Below are 20727 nucleotides of genomic sequence, written 5' to 3'. Positions count from 1 at the left end.
CGCACCAAATAATGGAGATATGGAGTAGTTGTGGGTTCTCGGAATGCGGACGTTGTCTTTGTGTTGGGAGCGGTCCCTGGGAATACTCCGATAATCAAGTTATTGTTTGGTAGTAAGAGAGAGTGTGTCCCAACCTCATTAGTGGCTGGCATGTCCCCTTTTATAGGCGGAGAGCAGTTCCTTTGGGCCCTTTGATTGTGGTTGGGCTTGGCCCATATCCCTTATCAGACAATAATATGAAAAGTTTCATCACTTTCTCATATGGATCCTAAAGCAAAGGATTGTGAACAAAAAGTTCAGAAAAATAATTCATCTTCAAAATTTAGCAAATCAATTGTCAGATGCACTTGCTGATCCAAAACGAGTAACAAAATCACATATACCAGCAATTAATGCATCAGTTCGTATTGAAATTCTTGAAGAAAAATATGATGATTGTTCTCAAACACACCTGAATCGTGGAAGACATATTAGTTCAAAGGATAAAAGTCCTAGAAAAAGAAAATTGGTCAATAATAATAATGATTCTATTAAAGATATAAATAATAACATAAACACACTTTCCGAAGAAGTACAAAACACCTGAAGTTGTTAAAAATGAAGAGATTTTAATAAATTATGTTAGTTCTGGAAAAAAATGTGATTAAAAAGAAATAGTTGTGGACCATATTTTTGCATATAATGGGAATGAACATTATAGATGAAAATATGGACCATGAACCATAATCTATTCAATAATGTCAAAATATAGATGATGGGCAAAAATAAAAAGATACAATCCAAGCAGAATTGAATTCTCTCAATAAATGTGAGGTACTTGGGCTAGTAGTCCAAACACCAGAAAGTGTTAAACCCGTAGGATACAAATGGGTATTTGTTAAAAAGAGAAATGAGAAAAATGAAGTTATAAGATATAAAGCAAGACTTGTTGCACAAGGTTTTTCCCAAATACTTGAGATTGATTACGAGGAGACATATTCTTTTATCATAGACGCAATAACTTTTCGACATCTCATTAGTTTGGCAGTACAAGAAAGATTGAGCATGCGTTTAATGGATGTAGTTACAACTTATATATATGGCTCACTTAATAATGATATTTATATGAAAATCCCTGCAGGATTTAAACTGCGAGAAAAATGTGAAAAACAAGAACTTTATTCGGTAAAGTTACAGAGGTCTTTGTATGGACTGAAACAATCTAGGCGCATGTGGTATAATCACCTTAGTGAATATTTGTTGAAAGATGGTTATAAAAATGATGAAATTTGTCCATGTATGTTCATAAAGAGATCATGAACTGGATTTTCCATCATTTATATTATGTGGATGATTTGAATATTATTGGAACTCCTGAAGAGATTCCAAAAGCAGTGGATTATTTGAAAAGGGAATTTGAGATGAACTTGGAAAGACAAAATTTTGTATTGGCTTACAAATTGATTGCCTAGAAAAGAGAATTTTTATTCACCAATCGACCTTATATAGGAAATATTCTTAAAATATTTTATATAATATCCCAAATTTTTTATGAATTTATATATATATATATATATATTGTACATACATTAATTTCAATGTTTTAAATAAGGAGTTTTTTTTTTTTGTAATTTCTCTTAAAAAAATTCTACATATTTTTAAAGGCTTTTTGGTATTTAAACATTCATTAGAACAAATATATTAGAATTTAATAACTTCTTTTATTATGCCTTTCTTTGGAGTTAATTGATTCGTCTTTTTTTGGGTTCCTTTTTTCTCTTCTTCTTTGTTTTCCGATCACCATAGAAACTTGTTCGATGATGTTTGAAGAATAAGAACATCATATTTTTGATACTCATATAAAAACATTTCAGGTAATGTCAATTTCATTTTAAGGTTGTTTTGATTTCAGTTGAAGAACATACAAATTAAAGTTTTAGATATTTCATGATTTCATTTTCAAATTGTTGGTTTGATGATGTAAAAACATACTTTAATCAAGTATTTATATTCCTAGAAATTTTTTTATACCATTTATTTTGTTTTGATTTAATTTTGATCGAAATTGGTGGCAATTGGAGTTAAAACATGGCTAAATTTGATTTCTTCTTTGTTGTTTGTAACTGTTGGCAGATTTGACAACCATCCATATCTTGGCTATAACTATTTCATACGAATTCCGATTGTAGCGATTCAAGTTGCAAAATAAGCCTAAGCCAAAGATTTATAAAATGTTATGAGTGAAATGATTCCAAAGTTGAACTCTAATTGCTTCAAAATTGAGTTGTAATTAGATGCACATGCTGAAACTTTGTTTTTCATTTTCACTGTTTTTATCTGTTTTAATTCCATACTTGTCCGATCGATTTGAGATTTCTTTTAGAAGTTTAAGAGATTTAAATAGAAATTCTTAGAAATTTTTAAGGCTATTGGAGGTTTGTTTTTACATGCATGAGAATCTTTAATTTGACATATAGATTGATTAATTATAGAAAATGCATTTTACATTTATAGGGGAGCAAGTGACAGGTCAAAATGAATCTGAATAATTTGATTAGCTTATTGGGTGAGAGGTAAGCATAATTGCTTATATTTATGTATGTACGTATGTATGTATGTATGTATGTATATGCATATATAGTTATATGTATAGAGGAAAAGGTTATCTATACTTTTCATATCTCTTCAATACACAATTACAATGATATATATACAACAATATAATAACAAAAGCCAAATATAATTCCTAATTATAAGGCACTACACTAACAGATTGCATAAGACTAGGAAACATGTATTTGAACTTTTCAAACTAGTGCCTGCAATAGTGGAACAGATGCATCTCGTTGTTGTTACCCTCCGGCAAGCTCAAGGGCGGGACGAACTTGCAGCTTGGTGTGTAGAAGAGATACTCGATCTTTGACAAGTGTTTTGCTAAAGATATCCTCTAGTCGATCCATAGAAGAGACATAACAAATATTGAGATCACTGGATTTGACTTGTTCCCTTATGAAATGAAAGTCAAATGCAATATGTTTAGACCGGGTACTAATGACCGGGTTTTTGCTCATGAAAATTGCATCTACATTGTCACACATCAGTAAAGGAGGTTGATTGAGAGGAGAATGAAGGTCAGATACAAGCTGTTTAAGCCACAACAACTCAGATGTGGTGTAGGCAAGTGAACGATACTCTGCTTCAGTACTAGAGCGTGCAACAACTCATTGTTTACGAGAAGTCCAGCTGATAAGATTAGAACCATAAAAAATAGCAAAATTGTATTGAGATCTGCTGTCATCGATGTCGGAGACCCAACCGGCATCGGAATAAGCAAGAAGAGATATGGCTTTTATTGGTGTGAAATGTAAGCAGTGATGTAACGTTCCATTCAAGTACCTTAGAATTCTTTTTACCGCCTGCCAATGAAGAGTGGTCAAGGAGTGCATATATTGGCAAACCCGGTTGACGATATAGGTAATGTCAGGACGAGTGATGATGGCGCATTAAAGAGAACTGACAACTTAACAGTTTCGGATCATGAAAAGGTTCACCGTGATGAGTGAGCCGAGAATGAGGATCAGTCGGAGTGGAAATTATAGCAGTGGAAGTCATGTTGCTATGAGTAAGAATATCGTGAATATAGTTTTGGTGAGTGTTGAGCGATTTCCGCAAGTGCACGGAATACGCTTATAGTAATAAAAGATATCGATCCCACAGGGAACGTTTTTTAACAAAAACTTATTTTGAATCGGTTAAATTTACTTATAAGATTTATAGTAAGGAAAATCGTTAAATCGGTTTTGGTTTTGAAATTGCTAGAATGAGAATTAGATTAGAGTATGAAAATGTTAGAAAATATTCTGATTTAAGAATGAATTTGCAAGACAGGAATGCTTAGTACTTTTTAGAAAAGTAAACAAATGTATTTGTTTGCATTAAGCAAAGAAAACAACTTTAAACTTTGTATAAATTATAAAGATGAAATAAATGACGGAACCTCTAATTTTTAGGCTTTGAACGCAACAATCCTCCTAACTGGTTTAGATTGCTTCCTTAACCAAATTAAAACTCTACCGAGATAATAATTTGTCTAAGTGTTCAACAAAGTTTCCTTGTAAAGATTTTGAATTAAACTACGTTTTAATGAAAACACCAGCATCAATCCACTTCGGATCCTTTACCAAAGTGCTGCATAAAAATCTATCGAATAGAACGGACTTTATTAAATGAAATATAAATTGATACAAGTTTACAGAGAACAAGGAGCATGGAAACATTCGACGACTAGCAAGTGAACGGGTTGTCAATCCTTTCCTTGGGTTTCGTTAGAGTTTGTCAGACTCAGGGGCGGATCCTCTACTCAATCTTCTCGTTGAATCTACGTAATAGAGACGGGGTCTGTCTACTACCAAAATGTAAACTAAATTTGAACAATGTCTAAACGCTACTGTATTTGTTATTATTGAATAAACAATGTGTGTACATCATATTGTTTTGAACAGAAATGAAATCTAAATTCTGAATCACTTGACTCGGAATTTCTGCATAAATTCTATACTAATCTCTTTCTTCTACATCTCTTCGACTCTTCATCAACTCTTTATTTATAGATGTTGAAGAGTCTTGATTCAAGTGTCGTGTCCGTTGTGAAGGATCGTATCCGTTGTGAAAGGACGTCTTTATCCATTCGAACGAACGCGTTTCGTCGAAAATGAAAGTGTGCAATTTGGCTTCTACAGATTTTCTGCTCTTACCGAGAATATTTAATTCTCGGTCGAGAATGGGGGAGCATCATTTTGGTCTTCGAACGAAGGGAAGGAGGAGCTGAAGGGAGCGTGTCGCGACCGAGAATTGGGGGAGCCGCGGTCGCGGCACAGAACTTTTCCGCTTCTTCGGCTTTCGTTCTCGTCCTCGATTTGGCGTTATTAATTTTCGTCGTCTTCGACTCCTTTTGTAGGGTTTTTCTTCTGTTTTTGATCCTTTTTCACTCCTATTTGGATGTTACCAAATATTTATGTACCTTGCATGAAAGAAAACATATTCGGGAGTAAAAGTATTCTAAACAGATATAAACAGCACAAATTCATAGCAATATTGATGTAATTATTGATGATATTTTAGGTATATTTTGGGCTTAACAAATCTCCACACTTAATCTTTTGCTAGTCCCGAGCAAAATTTCACTGAATTTATTCTTTAATTAATCTCTTTTATGAAAATAAAACATATATCTCTGTATTACCTTTTGAATTAGTTAAGCCGAAAAGACTTACTTCGCATGACAAATTTATACGCAAAATATCAAACTAACTTAGTATAATATACGATATATCATTCGTCTTGTATTTCCAATTTTGAATTTGAAGTATTCGGGACGATATAAGCACGCATGTTATTGAGTCTTTCGTCTCAAGGCATTTCAAAGCACAAAATTTCCTTTCCCAAACCTAAACTAATATATGAGATATATTGTATATTTAAATAAGTACTTAGGATTAATTTATTTGCTTAGTTACGCCCGAGATAAGGGTGGTCTTGATCGTAACTTATACGTATGTTATTGCTTAGTGTTTGCTTAAGAGGTACCGACCATGCCATGGGTGGACGCAATCGTTACTTTAAACTTAAACACGCTTATTTTTTGTTGCTTTTAACGTTCCTTCCATACCTCGATTGTGATAAGGGTGGTCGCAATCGTGGCCAAAAGTAAACGGTACTTAATTTTCTTCCCTTTCATACCTCGATTGTGATAAGGTTGGTCTCAATCGTGGCCAAAAGTTAAGAATTCAACTAATTGATTAATTAATATGAAATATAAAATTGAAATTGTAACTTGGGAAAAAGAAAGATAGCACATTCATCCTATATTGACTTTAAAATTCAACATGTATTATGGCTAAAGTTTCCTTAAAAACTTCAATTGGTGTTATTGTAAGACGAAATCAAACCGAGCTAAAAATTGTTAGTTCAATTTAATGTCTATAAACCTAATTGAAAATTAAAAATAAGATTTATTGTATCATGAATTGCATGATAAAAATAGAGATCGAAAATAAAGAATTTATTTAACTAAAATACATTCACTCGAGACAATTTTACTTAAAATCGTATCGGAGATTTGTGAAAAATTTGAAAAATATTACCCGTATAGAAATATTTTTTTCTAACGATAATGATAACCTAAACAAATAATCATATTAACTTATGATTAATTTATAAATATATGAAAAATGTTAAGTAGTGTAAAAAAAATGTGTTATGTGTTGCAATATATTAGTGTTGCATTTGCATAAAAATTATTCGTTGCATTTATTCGTGTATGTGTAAATGATATATGTATATCTCCTCCCACACTTAAATTGGACCATGTCCTCATTGGTACAAAAATTGATAAAACATGAAAAATAAACACGAAATAAAGCATACGATAATAAAAATAGAATTAAACAAAAGAAAAGCATCCAACATTAAAATTAAAATTGTACCAAACATAAGAAAATATTGTACCAAACTTTAACAAAATAACAAAAATAAAGGAGACAACCTAAGCATTAGGCGGGGAATCCGGAGGTGTAGGTGAAGTCTCCACATTTCGGCGTGGGAAAAATGAAAGCATCCGAGACCGAGTAGACCTATGCTCACGCCTCAAAAGGTTGAGGTTGTCATTCAGCACCATGTTATTTTCCAACAAATCATCAATTTTTAAGTTCATTTGGCGATTGTTGGAATTGATTTGGTCCAAAATCCGCCTAAGATCAACCGGATCATTATCTTGAGGTGCTTGGGGTTATGGTTGAGCCGGTGGTGCATCCTCCTCGCCTTCCGCCTCGCCTCCGCCTTCGGTACCTACAAATTGAGAACTTGAAACGCCTCCACCCATAGTACCACGAAGATGGGCAATACGGGAAGCATACGAAATAAAGACGGGGGGACCGTGCGGAAGCAATAAATGAGCCCGCTCAAGAGCCGAGATGTCCAAAAGTGGAATATACCCATGGTAAGTGGACATGTCAAAATCGGCTAATTCACCCCGTGCTCCCAACACAATAGCGGTGATAAAATTACAAAGAGGGATTTGAATTGTAGTAGCCCTCGAGGCACGGAACAAATTATCAAACAGAATACCAATGCTATCAACCCTCAAGCCTTTAAACAAACTATCCAAAACAAACAAATCCCGAACTTGAATCTTCGAACTCTCAACACGACCAAACAAGGAGAAACTCAAAAATTTATGAAAGAAGAACACACAATTGTCCTTAATCAACTTGCTTGAGGTGTTTTTCGAATTAAAATAGTCTTGATCCGAAAGAGTTTGCCAAATAGCATCATTATCAAAATCCTTAGGCTTATCATAAAAATCAGAAGCAGGGAAACCAAACATGTTTCCCATTGTTTCATAATCAATGGTGTAAGTGGTACCATCATTCCTAAAAGAGATTGAAGTTTTCTTCTTGTTCATGGTCAAAGTGACCAAAAACTCCACCACATATTCATTAATACGGGAAAAACGCATATTAACGAATTCTTGCCAACACAAAGCCTCAATAAAAGCATCAATTCTAGTGGAGAAATTCAATGCTCTTACCGAATGGAAGTCTAGGAAGTGCATGTCCACAAATTGGCGATCGGCTTGTGAAAAATGTTTGAAACGAGCGGCTTTCTCCTCCGAAGCGATGTCGAAATAAGCGCCGCATTGAACCCGAAGGCGATTAGCTTCCGTTACAGTGGGCTTGTGACCAACACGCTTAGTTCTAGGCATGTTAATGGTGTTTAGGGTTTGAGAAGAAGAAGAAGAAAAAATGAATTGAGAGAAAGAGCAAAGCTTGAAGATGAGTTTGGGAGTTGTAATGGTAGGTGTTTGAATTCAAAAGAGTATAGAAATGGTAATGAATAAATTGGGAAGAGTAAAAGTTGTTTTATGGGGAAGAGTTTGGAGTAAGGGATTGGGTAAAAAGAGAGGTGATGTGAGGTTTGTGTAAGAGGTAGGTTTATATAGGGGGTAATAGGTAGATGTAGAGGTAGAATAGAAATAGGAATAGGCTTAAAATAGGTCAAAAATCGGAATCAAAAGGGCCTGCAGATCGCGTGTCGCGACCGAGAATGGCATAGCCGCGGTCGCGGCACGCGAATTTCAGAGAACATTTTGCTCTGAATTCGGTCCGTTTTTGCTGCCCATACCGAGAATTATTAATTCTCGGTAGAGAATTGGTAAAAAATGGTTATTTTGGTGCCTTTTGACTTGGTTTGTGCAATTTTGTTGATGAATTGGGTCCTGAACGTAATAAAAATTGTCCCTGTACTTAAAAACTAAAATAAATGGCATTAATTGCAAGGAAAACCAAAGGTTTAACCTTAATAAATTGAATTAAAAGGGAAATAAATAGTATATGAAGAATTAATGAAACTTAAATGCTCAATTATGCATACAAGTTAAAAGAATCATATTAAGTGCATATTAAGTTCATATGAATATATATTAAATACATGAATTTAATCAATTGAATGAATTGGAAAAACCTAATGTATTAAACTCAATGAATTAAGTTTGTGAAATTAGATTATGCGTTTGAATAATAAATCATAATAGATTAATCTAAACATTTAATTATCGTTAATTTACCAATAAGTTCAACTATCAGAAAACAAATGAACTAAGATGAATAGAAAAGTTAATTTATTAACAAAACACATATGTACAAAATAAACAATTCAATTACAACAAAAATGAGAAAAATATGTACAAAACAAATTTGAAAAACCTAAACTACTCTATATATTCATCCCTATCAAGCGGGATTCTTCTAGCCCTATAGCGATCAATTTGCAACTGCACGAAAGCCTGACGTTCCGGTGCAGAAAGAAAATGAGGGCCTGCTCGAAATACACGTTTCACAAGTCCTTCATACTCGAGAAACTCATAATCGAGAGTCGGAAAACTCTCATCTTCGCTCCAAGGAATATCGATAGTACCCTTGGTACCGAGAATTATCCCACAAATAATATTCCCGAATACAATCTTTTTATCCGTGGATCGAGATGCAGCAACAAGACCTTCCATCAGAATTTTGGAAGAATCCACTGTATTGCCTTGGAACACATCCCCAAGGACATACAAATCAGTGTCACGGACCACACAATTGAATGTGCGACCAAACAGACTGTGACATAAAAATTTGTGCAAATACAGCATGGAACTGGAGTGAAAAGACTGATTGTAGGCGAGTTTAGAATTGAATCGCCAGAATCCAGTGAGCATTCTCCAAATATCAGTGGATGTCATGTCTTTTCCAGGATGACGTTTGATTGTATCCCTCGGGGGAAAACCAAACTAAGCATGCAACTCGGGATAGCCGAAAGTGAAGATTTCGCCATCTCGATGAAAACTGAGACGTACCCGTCGTTTATTGACAAAACGAACGGTACAAAAGAATTCGAGTATCCAGTCGCCTATTATAGGAAATCGCATTTTGGCGAATTTTGTCCACCCTAAGCGTTCCAAATAGCGGCTCATGTCATCGCTAATTCCAAGTTGAGCGTTAAGAAAGTCATCCATATACAACATTCCAGTGAAGAATTTGTAACGGAGCCTCCAGTAACGCCTACCTTCGTCGTGATTGAAGATAAGAAAAGGCGCCCCATATCGTTTGGATAAGTCTGGGCGTTTGTTGCTTGAAGCAGCATGTTGCTTTGAGGTTTTGTGTTTAGTAGGCATGGTGTGGAACTAAAGAAACAAGGTTTCTGTTACTTAGTGAAAAAATGGTGTTTGAAGAAAATCAGAAATTTGATCTGACAAAGATGAAAAGATCTGTAACAGAACCAAGATCCTTATGGACGAATTTATAAGATTTTAGGACGAAATGAGGTGTTGTTTTGATGCGAAAAGGCATAAAATTACACCCTTCAGAATTGAAGAAACGTAAGTTTTCGTTTATGAAAGGGTTTGTCTGCAGGTTGAAGATGAATTAGGCCTGATAGTGCAGGAATAACGCGTGTCGCGATCGAGAATTCCAAATTCTCGGTCGCGACACGCTGATTTCCTTGCGGAAATCAGGTGTCGTAACCTATTCTCTGATTCACGGTAGAGAATTAATAATTCTCGGTAAGTTCAGAAAAAAACCTAACCTATTTGGACAACTCTGAAAAAGAGGATTCTCGGCTGAGAATTCCAAATTCTCGGCAGAGAATTGCGTGAAACTTTAATTTCGGTCTAATTTCCTAAAATCAAATCTAAAATCATGAAGTAAACATATTTTATGCATTTAAATCATAACATTAAGTCATCTAATCATAAAAATGGCATTTGGAAAAAATAAAATAAAATAAAATTTAATAAAAATGAACAAAAATATAAAAAGAAATAAACCAAAATAAACTGTGTAATAAAATAAAATAAAACTAAAAAAACTAAATGATTTATACGTCAGATAATCTTGTTATGAACTCAATTCCTATTTGTGAAATATTTTCGTAATAGATTTTACATTGATTACCATTAACTTTGAAACGAACTCCGTTAGGACCTTCCAGTTCTAAAGAACCATAATCGAATGTTTTGACGACTAAATACGGTCCTATCCATCTGGACTTAAGTTTTCCTGGAAATAAACGAAGTCGTGAATTAAATAACAGCACTTTATCCCCAATATTAAAGTGTTTGACTTTAATTTTGGCATCGTGCCATTTTTTAACTTTTTCTTTATAAATCTTTGCATTTTCATAAGATAGATGGCGTAACTCATCTAACTCATTTAAATCGAGCAAACGTTTCTTACCTGCTTGTAGTAAATCAAAGTTAAGTTCCCTAATAGCCCAATAGGCTTTATGTTCTAATTCGACTGGCAGATGACATGCCTTCCCATACACTAAGCGGTATGGAGTCATTCCTATTGGTGTTTTAAATGCAGTACGGTAAGCCTATAACGCATTATTGAGTTTAGAAGACCAATCTTTTCTTGAAGATGAAACTGTTTTCTCTAGAATCCATTTGAGTTCTCTATTTGATATCTCCGCCTGACCATTTGACTGAGGATGGTATGGCGTCGACACGCGGTGGCGTACTCCATATTTTTTCATAAGCGTTTCAAAACTTCGGTTCATAAAATGGGTACCGCCATCACTAACAATGACTCTAGGACAACCAAATCGACAAAATATATCGCCAAGAAAACTAATGACTACTTTAGAATCGTTCGTCGGGGTTGCAATTGCTTCAACCCACTTTGAAACATAATCAACGGCAACTAATATGTAAGTTTTACCAAAAGAAGGGGGAAAAGGTCCCATGAAATCTATTCCCCACATATCAAAGACTTCAACTTCTAATATGGTTGTGAGGGGCATCTCATCTTTCCTTCCTAGATTTCCTGTTCTTTGGCACTTATCACAACGAGTAATAAATGAACGGACGTCTTTAAACATCGTAGGACAAAAGAAACCACATTCAAATATTATAGTTACTGTCTTGCTAACTCCATTATGTCCTCCATAAGAGCTAGAATGGCATTCCGACATTATGGATTCATATTCATTTTCACCAACATCTCCTAATTATCCCGTCACCACAAGTCTTGAACAAAAAAGGATCTTCCCAAAAATACTGTTTAATGTGAAAGAAAAATTTCTTCTTTTGTTGGAAAGTTAATCCTTCCGGAACAATGTTGGCTGCAAGATAATTTGCAATATCCGCATACCATGGTGACATGACATCTTTTATTTGGTAGAGATGTTCATCAGGGAAATCATCTCGTATACTGATAGTTTCACCTATAGGACCATTTTCATCTTCAAGTCTCGATAGATGATCGGCGACAAGGTTTTTTACTCCCTTTTTGTCTTTAATTTCTATATCAAATTCTTGTAACAATAAAACCCATCTAATGAGACGTGGTTTTGCATCCTTTTTAGCAAATAAATATCTTAATGCTGTATGATCAGTATAAATAATAACTTTCGAACCTAACAAGTATGACCTAAACTTATCACGTGCAAAAACTACAGCTAACATTTCTTTCTCTGTTGTGGTGTAGTTTAATTGTGCACCGAACAGTGTGTGACTTGCATAATAAATGACATGAAGTTTCTTATCCTTCCTTTGACCTAAAACACATCCGACAGCTAAATCACTTGCATCACACATAATTTCAAAGGGTAAATCCCAATCGGGTTTAGCAAAAATAGGTGCACTGACTAGAGCTGTTTTCAACGTTTCGAAAGCTTTAACGCAATCTTCATTAAAATCAAAGGTTGAATCTTTCATGAGTAGATTAGTAAGTGGTTTGGAAATTACAGAAAAATTCTTGATAAATCTTCTGTAAAAACCGGCATGTCCTAAAAATGATCTTACTCCCTTAACAGTAGTTGGAGGGGGTAATTTTTCTATTACTGAAGTTTTTGCTCTATCCACTTCTAATCCTTTTTCAAATATTTTGTGACCTAAAACAATTCCTTCGTCAACCATGAAATGACATTTTTCCCAGTTTAATACCAAATTTGTTTCTTCACACCTAGACAAAACTTTATCCAAGTTTTTTAGGCACGAATCAAAAGAATCTCCATAAACTAAAAAATCATCCATAAAAACTTCCATGATATCTTCAATGAAATCATTAAAAATCGCAGTCATACAACGTTGAAATGTTGCAGGTGCGTTACATAGACCAAAGGGCATTCTCCTATATGCAAACATTCCGTAAGGACACGTGAAGGTCGTTTTGTCCTGGTCATCCGGGTAGATATATATTTGAAAGAATCCGGAGTAACCATCTAGAAAACAGTAGAAAGCATGACCAGCTATCATTTCGATCATTTGATCAATGAAAGGAAGAGGAAAATGATCTTTCCTAGTTGCTTTATTAAGGTTCCTATAATCTATACAAACTCTCCAACCAGTGGTGGTTCGTGTAGGTATTAATTCGCCTTCTTCATTCCTTACAACTATTATGCCTCCCTTTTTAGGTACACAATGGATTGGACTAACCCATTCACTATCCGAAATAGGGTAGATGATTCCATTGTCCAGAAGTTTAGTAATCTCATTTTTTACTACTTCTTTCATATTCAGATTTAGGCGTCTTTGCCTATCCGCTTTAGGTGGCTTATCTTCTTCTAAGTGAATTCTATGCATTACAATACTCGGATTAATACCTTTTAAGTCTGAAATTTGCCAACCCATACTTCCTATCCTATTTCTAACAACTTCTTTCAATTTCTCTTCTTGAACCTGTGTTAACTTGTTAGAGATAATTATAGGTAGAGAATCGCCTTTGCCTAAGAAAGCGTACCTCAAATGACTTGGTAATTCTTTAAGTTCTAATTTAGGTGGAACTATAATCGAAGGCGGAACCGGTCCATCTTCTCGAATCAAAGGTTCTGGGTCCTTATCTTCTAGTTCCTCACTCATTATAAGTTCTATTATTTCTTCTTTTTGAACAATGTCATTGACACATTCTTCAATTAAATCAAGTTTCATACAAGCGAAATCTTCCATAGGATATTTCATCGCTTGGTTCATATCAAACTCAATCTTATCATCTCCTATTCATAACACTACTTTCCCTTCCGACACATCAACTAGAGTACGTCCCGTGTTCATGAACGGTCTACCAAAGATTAGCGGACAATTAACGTCATAAGCAAAATCTAAAATAACGAAATCAGTAGGAAAAATAAATTTATCAACTTTAACTAAAACATCCTCAATTATACCGTATGGTCTTTTAGTGGTTTGATCCGCTAATTGCAAAACCATATTGGTACGTTTGATATCTTCTTCTAAGCCTAACTTATTAAAAATAGATAATGGCATCAAGTTAATGCTTGCTCTTAAATCACAGAGACAACTGGGAAATTCAATATCTCCCAATTTACACGGAATGGTAAAACATCCGGGATCTTTGAGTTTTGTGGGCAAATTACTTGATACAATTGAACTGCAATCTTCAGTTAGTGAAATGGATGAAATTCCTTCCCAACTGATTTTCTTTGAAATTAAATCTTTGAGGAATTTACCATAATTGGGAATTTGCGTAATTGCATCTATAAACGTCAAATTAATATGCAAATTTTTAAGTTTGTCTAAAAATGTTAAAAGTTGTTTGCCATAGTCCTTATTGCGGACTTTGTGTGGAAAAGGTGGTTTGGGTACAAAAGTTTTTGTACTAGAGTCAATTGATGCATCTTTTTTATTTAATGTATCTTCTTTGGACTTTGGTAAATCAGTTCCAGGTAAAGTCGAATTTCCGGTTATTTCCGGACCTAAGTAATTTTTCCCTGAACGAAGAGTGATAGCCTTAACATGCTCTTTCGGATTTTCTTCCGTATGGCTTGGAAGACTTCCCTCTTTGCGGGATGGAATTGATTTAGCGAGTTGTCCAATTTGAACCTCCAAAATATGGATGCTAGATGATTGGTTTTTAATAAGCTGATCGAATTTATTCTCGATCCGTTTAAAACCATCGTCGTGATTACTTATTTTTCCGCTCATAGCATCAATAAATTTGTCGATTTTAGAAGATAAAGTGCTAATCGTATCTCTCGATTGATTTTGATAATTGGTGGTACGATTTTGATTAGCATTAGCATTATTATTATTATCTTTCCAGTTAAAGTTAGGATGATTTCTCCATCCAGGATTATATGTATTGTAATAAGGGTTATTGTTTTGATTTTGCCCTTGGACAAAATTTACCTGTTCAATTTCGCTCATACCTTCGTAATCCATATCCGTTTGGATTGGCTTACCATTAGGATCACACGGTGCCATAAACCTATCAATTTTGTGCGATAAGGCAGAAAACTGGGCTTGCAACATCGCAATTGGATCAAGATTCACTATACCTTTAACTGATGACGTTGCTGAGGATGATGGTTTCACTACTGGTATGTGTCCATGTTCCGCGGGCCACGTACTGCTGTTAATTGCCATTTCCTCCAGAAGTTCTCTTGCTTGGGCAGATGTTTTCTTCATGAATAACCCTCCAGACATAGCGTCCAATGAACCTCTAGTTGTAGGATTTAGTCCATTATAAAATGTTTGCATTAAAAGTTCAGCGGGCAATTGGTGGTGTGGGCATAAACGTTGAAGTTCTTTAAAACGTTCCCAAGCCTCATAAAGAGTTTCATTATCATTTTGAGAAAAAGATGTTAACTCTTTAATGACTCTTGCGGTTTTTGCTAAAGGAAATTTTTTTGATAAAAATGCTTGGGCTAATTGCTCCCAAGTCTCAAATGATGCGGCTGGCATAGAAGTTAACCACTCTTTGGCTCGATCCTTCAAAGTAAAAGGAAAAAGGCGAAGTTTGATTGCTTCTGCAGTTACATCAGTAATTTTAAAAGTGTCACAAATTTCTAAGAAATTTGTCAAATGGGTATTAGGATTTTCGTTAGGTAACCCGTAAAATGTTACGTTATTTTGCAACATATTAAGCAATGCTGGCTTAATTTCAAAATGGTGTGCATTAATTTGGGGTCTAACTATACTGTTTGTTACCCCGGCCACTCCTGGCCTAGCGTAATCCATGAGTGTAGCCATAATTTCTGGCTCGGTAACTCTGGTTTTTATTGGGGTCTTGTTTTTGTTTTTGTTTTTGTTTTTGTTGTTGTTGTTGTTTTTGTTGTCTCTTTTGTTCTTCTTAAGATTCCTTTCAATTTCTGGGTCAATAGGCTCTGGTGGCATGCCCGAACTTCGAGAACTGCGCATGAACTTGAAATTGTGCACGAACCGGAACTACCTTCAAAACAGAATTTGAAAAATAAATATATTAGTAACTAAAAATAAATAAAATATAAAAGTTTGAATAAGTATGAATAAACCTAGATTCTAAATAAAATACGAAAAATATAAATTTTTGTCAAAAATTTTGGCGTTCCCCGGCAACGGCGCCAAAAACTTGTTGAGCGATTTCCGCAAGTGCACGGAATACGCTTGTAGTAATAAAAGATATCGATCCCACAGGGAACGTTTTTTAACAAAAACTTATTTTGAATCGGTTAAATTTACTTATAAGATTTATAGTAAGGAAAATCGTTAAATCGGTTTTGGTTTTGAAATTGCTAGAATGAGAATTAGATTAGAGTATGAAAATGTTAGAAAATATTCTGATTTAAGAATGAATTTGCAAGACAGGAACGCTTAGTACTTTTTAGAAAAGTAAACAAATGTATTTGTTTGCATTAAGCAAAGAAAACAACTTTAAACTTTGTATAAATTAGAAAGATGAAATAAATGACGGAACCTCTAATTTTTAGGCTTTGAACGCAACAATCCTCCTAACTGGTTTAGATTGCTTCCTTAACCAAATTAAAACTCTACCGAGATAATAATTTGTCTAAGTGTTCAACAAAGTTTCCTTGTAAAGATTTTGAATTAAACTGCGTTTTAATGAAAACACCAGCATCAATCCACTTCGGATCCTTTACCAAAGTGCTGCATAAAAATCTATCGAATAGAACAGACTTTATTAGATGAAATATAAATTGATACAAGTTTATAGAGAACAAGGAGCATGGAAACATTCGACGACTTGCAAGTGAACGGGTTGTCAATCCTTTCCTTGGGTTTCGTTAGAGTTTGTCAGACTCAGGGGCGGATCCTCTACTCAATCTTCTCGTTGAATCTTCGTAATAAAGACGGGGTCTGTCTACTACCAAAATGTAAACTAAATTTGAACAATGTCTAAACGCTACTGTATTTGTTATTGTTGAATAAACAATGTGTGTACATCATATTGTTTTGAACAGAAATGAAATCTAAATTCTGAATCACTTGACTCGGAATTTCTGCATAAATTCTATACTAATCTCTTTCTTCTACATCTCTTCAACTCTTCATCAACTCTTTATTTATAGATGTTGAAGAGTCTTGATTGAAGTGTCGTGTCCATTGTGAAGGATCGTATCCGTTGTGAAAGGACGTCTTTATCCACCCGAACGAACGCGTTTCGTCGAAAACGAAAGTGTGCAATTTGGCTTCTACAGATTTTCTGCTCTTACCGAGAATATTTAATTCTCGACCGAGAATGGGGGAGCATCATTTTGGTCTTCGAACGAAGGGAAGGAGGAGCTGAAGAGAGCGTGTCGCGACCGAGAATTGGGGGAGCCGCGGTCGCGGTACGGAACTTTTTCGCTTCTTCGGCTTTCGTTCTCGTCCTCGATTTGGCGTTATTAATTTTCGTCGTCTTCGACTCCTTTTGTAGGGTTTTTCTTCTGTTTTTGATCCTTTTTCACTCCTATTTGGATGTTACCAAATATTTATGTACCTTGCATGAAAGAAAACATATTCGAGAGTAAAAGTATTCTAAACAGATATAAACAGCACAAATTCATAGCAATATTGATGTAATTATTGATGATATTTTAGGTATATTTTGGGCTTAACAGTGAGACAGAGTTAGACCTTCTGAATTCCTACTGATTTGTAAGACCAGGAACAAATTTAGATTTCCAAGATATTTGAGTGCAAAAATTTGATTAACTGCGTGATGAACCACTAGATCATGGCTGCATTAGTACCTATAATAATTAAATCATCCACATACACAAGGATATAGATAATGGATGTGTGAGTAATATGAACAAACAACGATGCATTAGACTAACAAGCACGAAAACCCTGATTAACCAGATAGTGTTTGAGCTTATTAAACTAACCCTTGGTGCTTGTTTGAGTCCGTAGATGGCTTTGTGAAGGCGACACACATGAGTTAGACGACTAGGATCCTCAAAACCACGCGGTTGTTTTATGTACACCTCTTCTGTTAAATCATCATTAAGGGAAGCATTATTTATATCAAACTGCCAGATACACCAACCATTGGAGAGAGCAATCGAGAGCACTAACTGAATGATGGTCGGTTTGATAATAGGGCTAAATGTCTCAAAAAAATCAATGCCCGCCTCTTGGCTGAACTCTTGTGCCACTAACCGAGCTTTGTGTCGCTCAATCGTGCCATCGGAGCACTGTTTTACCCTGAAAATCTACTTACACCCAACAAGATTAACATTAGTATGATAAGTAACAAGAGACTATGTGTTATTTCGCATGAGGGCATCATATTCTGCTTGCATTATTTTTTTTGCCAACATGTATGTTTAATTGCTTGATTAAAGGTGTGTGGCTCATTATCTAGATTAGAATAAAGGGTAGTGGATTTTTTTTGGCTTGAGGGAGTTGGTGCGGGCTCGAGTAACAATAGAGTGTTGATTATGCTCAGCAGCCCGATAGTGAGATGTAGTAGGTTGAGACTGTTTCGCACGGGAGCTAGCAGTTGATTGTTGATATGAAGGAATGTGGGGTTATGTGTGAGGAATGGTAGGTGGGGTTGAGGAGTGTTGTGATTCGGTCGGAGAAGTAGATGGAGTGGGTCCGAAGAAGTAGACGATACTGGTGAGCACAAAGGAGGCATGACAGCAACATGTTTAAGGAGAGTTGGGGTGGGAGCTGGTGATAAAATAGGAGGAAGATTCGAGATTATGTTTGGTGGTTTAGCATAAGGAAAAATGCCTTTATTAAAAACAACATGGTGAGAGATATAGATACAGGATGATGGTTTGTAAAAACAGAGGTAGCCTTTATGTGCCACACTATATCCAATAAACACACATGGGAGAGATCGAAAATCGATTTTATGATTGTTGTAAGGCCTAAGAAATGGGTAACAAAGACAACCAAAAGTCTTTAGAAAACCATAATCAGGATGTTTATTATAGAGTTTTTGGTAGGGTGATTGAAAATGAAGTAATAGAGTGATAGTGCGATTGTGGAGGTAGGTTGCTATTTTTGAAAGCATGTTCCTAAAATTCTAGAGGGGGAGATGATTGGGCTAAAAGAGTGAGTCCTTTTTCAATGATGATATGATCGCATCGTTCAATGACACCATTTTGTTCTTGGGTTAATGAGCAGGAAATTCGATGTTGAATGCCATGATTTTGTAAAAAAGTGGATACATTTCGAAATTCACCACCCCAGCCCGTTTGAATACTTTTAATATTACTATCAAATTGAGTTTTGGCCATTTGACGAAATTGTACAAAGGTTGAAAAAACTTGTGATTTTTGTGACAAGAAATAAATCCACACAAATTTAGTGCAATCATCAATAAACAAAACAAATAGCGATTTCCATTCATTGAAAATAGAGGGGAAGGTCCTCAAACATTCGAGTACACTAATTCAAACGGTTTGGTAGAAGCAATGTGAGAAGTAAGAAGGGGAAAATGATGACTTTTTCCAAGTTTACATGAATCACAAACATTCGGAAATTTATTTGATGAAATAGGAAGGTGAAATAATGAAATGAGACGTCGTAATAGAGGCTTGTGAGGGTGAGCAAGACGCTGATGCCAGTTGTGGAGGGTCATGCGAACACCGGTAAGAGCCATGGTGGAAAGCTTTTTGTTTGTGGCAAAAGGAATCTGATACAAACCATGATTAACATCCCCTTAGAGGATTGTTTGTCCTTGAAAAATCTTAACATAACAGTGCGTAGGCCAAAATTCCACGAATACATTATTATCTTGGGTTAATTTGGACACACTAAGAAGAATTTTTGTGAGTTTAGGGACAATAAATACACTAGCAAGCAAAGATTAGGCAGAGAACATGAACCAACATGAGAAATAGACATATGGTTACCATTGCCAACTTGTAATTTATCATCTCTGTTGTAGTCTTTAACAACAGTGAGTTTTTACGGATGTCCGGAATGACATGATCGGTGGCACTGGTGTCGAAGTACCAGGAAGGATCAATCACATTGGAGGAATTGCCATGTTGAGCCACATGTGCCCATCGAGGTTGGTCCTTCAGATTAGCACGTCGAGATGGGAAATCAGTTTGGTTAGTTCTTTTCCAATAATCAATAGCCTTGTGGTCAGGTTTACCGTGGAGTTGACACATGACTCGACGACAATGAGAATCATTGTTGCAATCAGAGGAAGAGCCTATACTATGGTTGTTGTGAGAAGAAAAGTTTCTGCCATTAGACCGGTTGACAGTAAAAGCTATAGAGCCAGAAATATATTATGTTGGAGAGGTGGAAAATGGAGGCACAAGAGTGGACTAGTGAGCATATTTGTGTTTTAGACGAGCCTCCTCTTGGAGAAGAAGTTTAGCAAGGTCATCAACGGAGACTACATCTATCTTCATCAGGAAAGCCGAAGCGAAGGCTCCATAAGAGGAATCAAGGGCCACTTAAGAGATGGCCAATGAGGTCTTCATCGAAGATGGGATGAAGATTCTCCGTAAAGGAGTCAACTGTGGAGCTTTTATGCTCGATGTATTCTAACATAGAGAGGGACCTTTTTGACAGAGTCTGTAACTGAGCTTTTATAGCCATTTGGCGATCTCAGGTTTGAGCCTAAAAGGTTTTTTCAATATCGATCCATGCCATCTGAGAGGAATTCGCACGAGCAACCAAGGCAAGTGCGCATTCAGATATGGTAGATTTTAGTCAGAGAAGAACAAAGTGATCTCACTTATTCTAAATAATGAATTCAGGGTTGGGTGTGGTGGTTGTTTCACCGACTGCATCGGTGAGAAAATGAGTCTCCGGTGGTGGGGAAGGATTGAGAATGAAGGCTTCAAGATCGAATGTTTCAAAGGCAGAAATGACAGTGGATCGCCATAAGGAGTAATTGTCGCGATCAAGTTTGATACTGATGGATGGAATTTGAAGATTAAGAGAGGAGGTGGTTATGTTGACAAAAACCAGGAGACTCTAATTTATAGATGCCATGAGAGCTAAATGTA

General features: G+C 35.5%; 1 non-coding gene across 1 annotated transcript; it reads left to right on the top strand.

Moving 5' to 3' along the window:
* Positions 1 to 15035: 15035 nt before the first annotated feature.
* Positions 15036 to 15142, top strand: LOC136228138 (small nucleolar RNA R71). Its single transcript, XR_010688472.1, has one exon. It is a non-coding gene; the product is annotated as a small nucleolar RNA R71 (small nucleolar RNA).
* The last annotated feature ends 5585 nt before the right edge of the window (positions 15143 to 20727 follow it).

This window comes from Euphorbia lathyris, chromosome 4, assembly GCF_963576675.1.
Source record: "Euphorbia lathyris chromosome 4, ddEupLath1.1, whole genome shotgun sequence".
NCBI classification, from domain to species: Eukaryota; Viridiplantae; Streptophyta; class Magnoliopsida; order Malpighiales; family Euphorbiaceae; genus Euphorbia; species Euphorbia lathyris.
The sequence above is the reverse complement of the archived record's forward strand: the minus strand, read 5'-3'. Positions and strand labels throughout refer to the sequence as shown.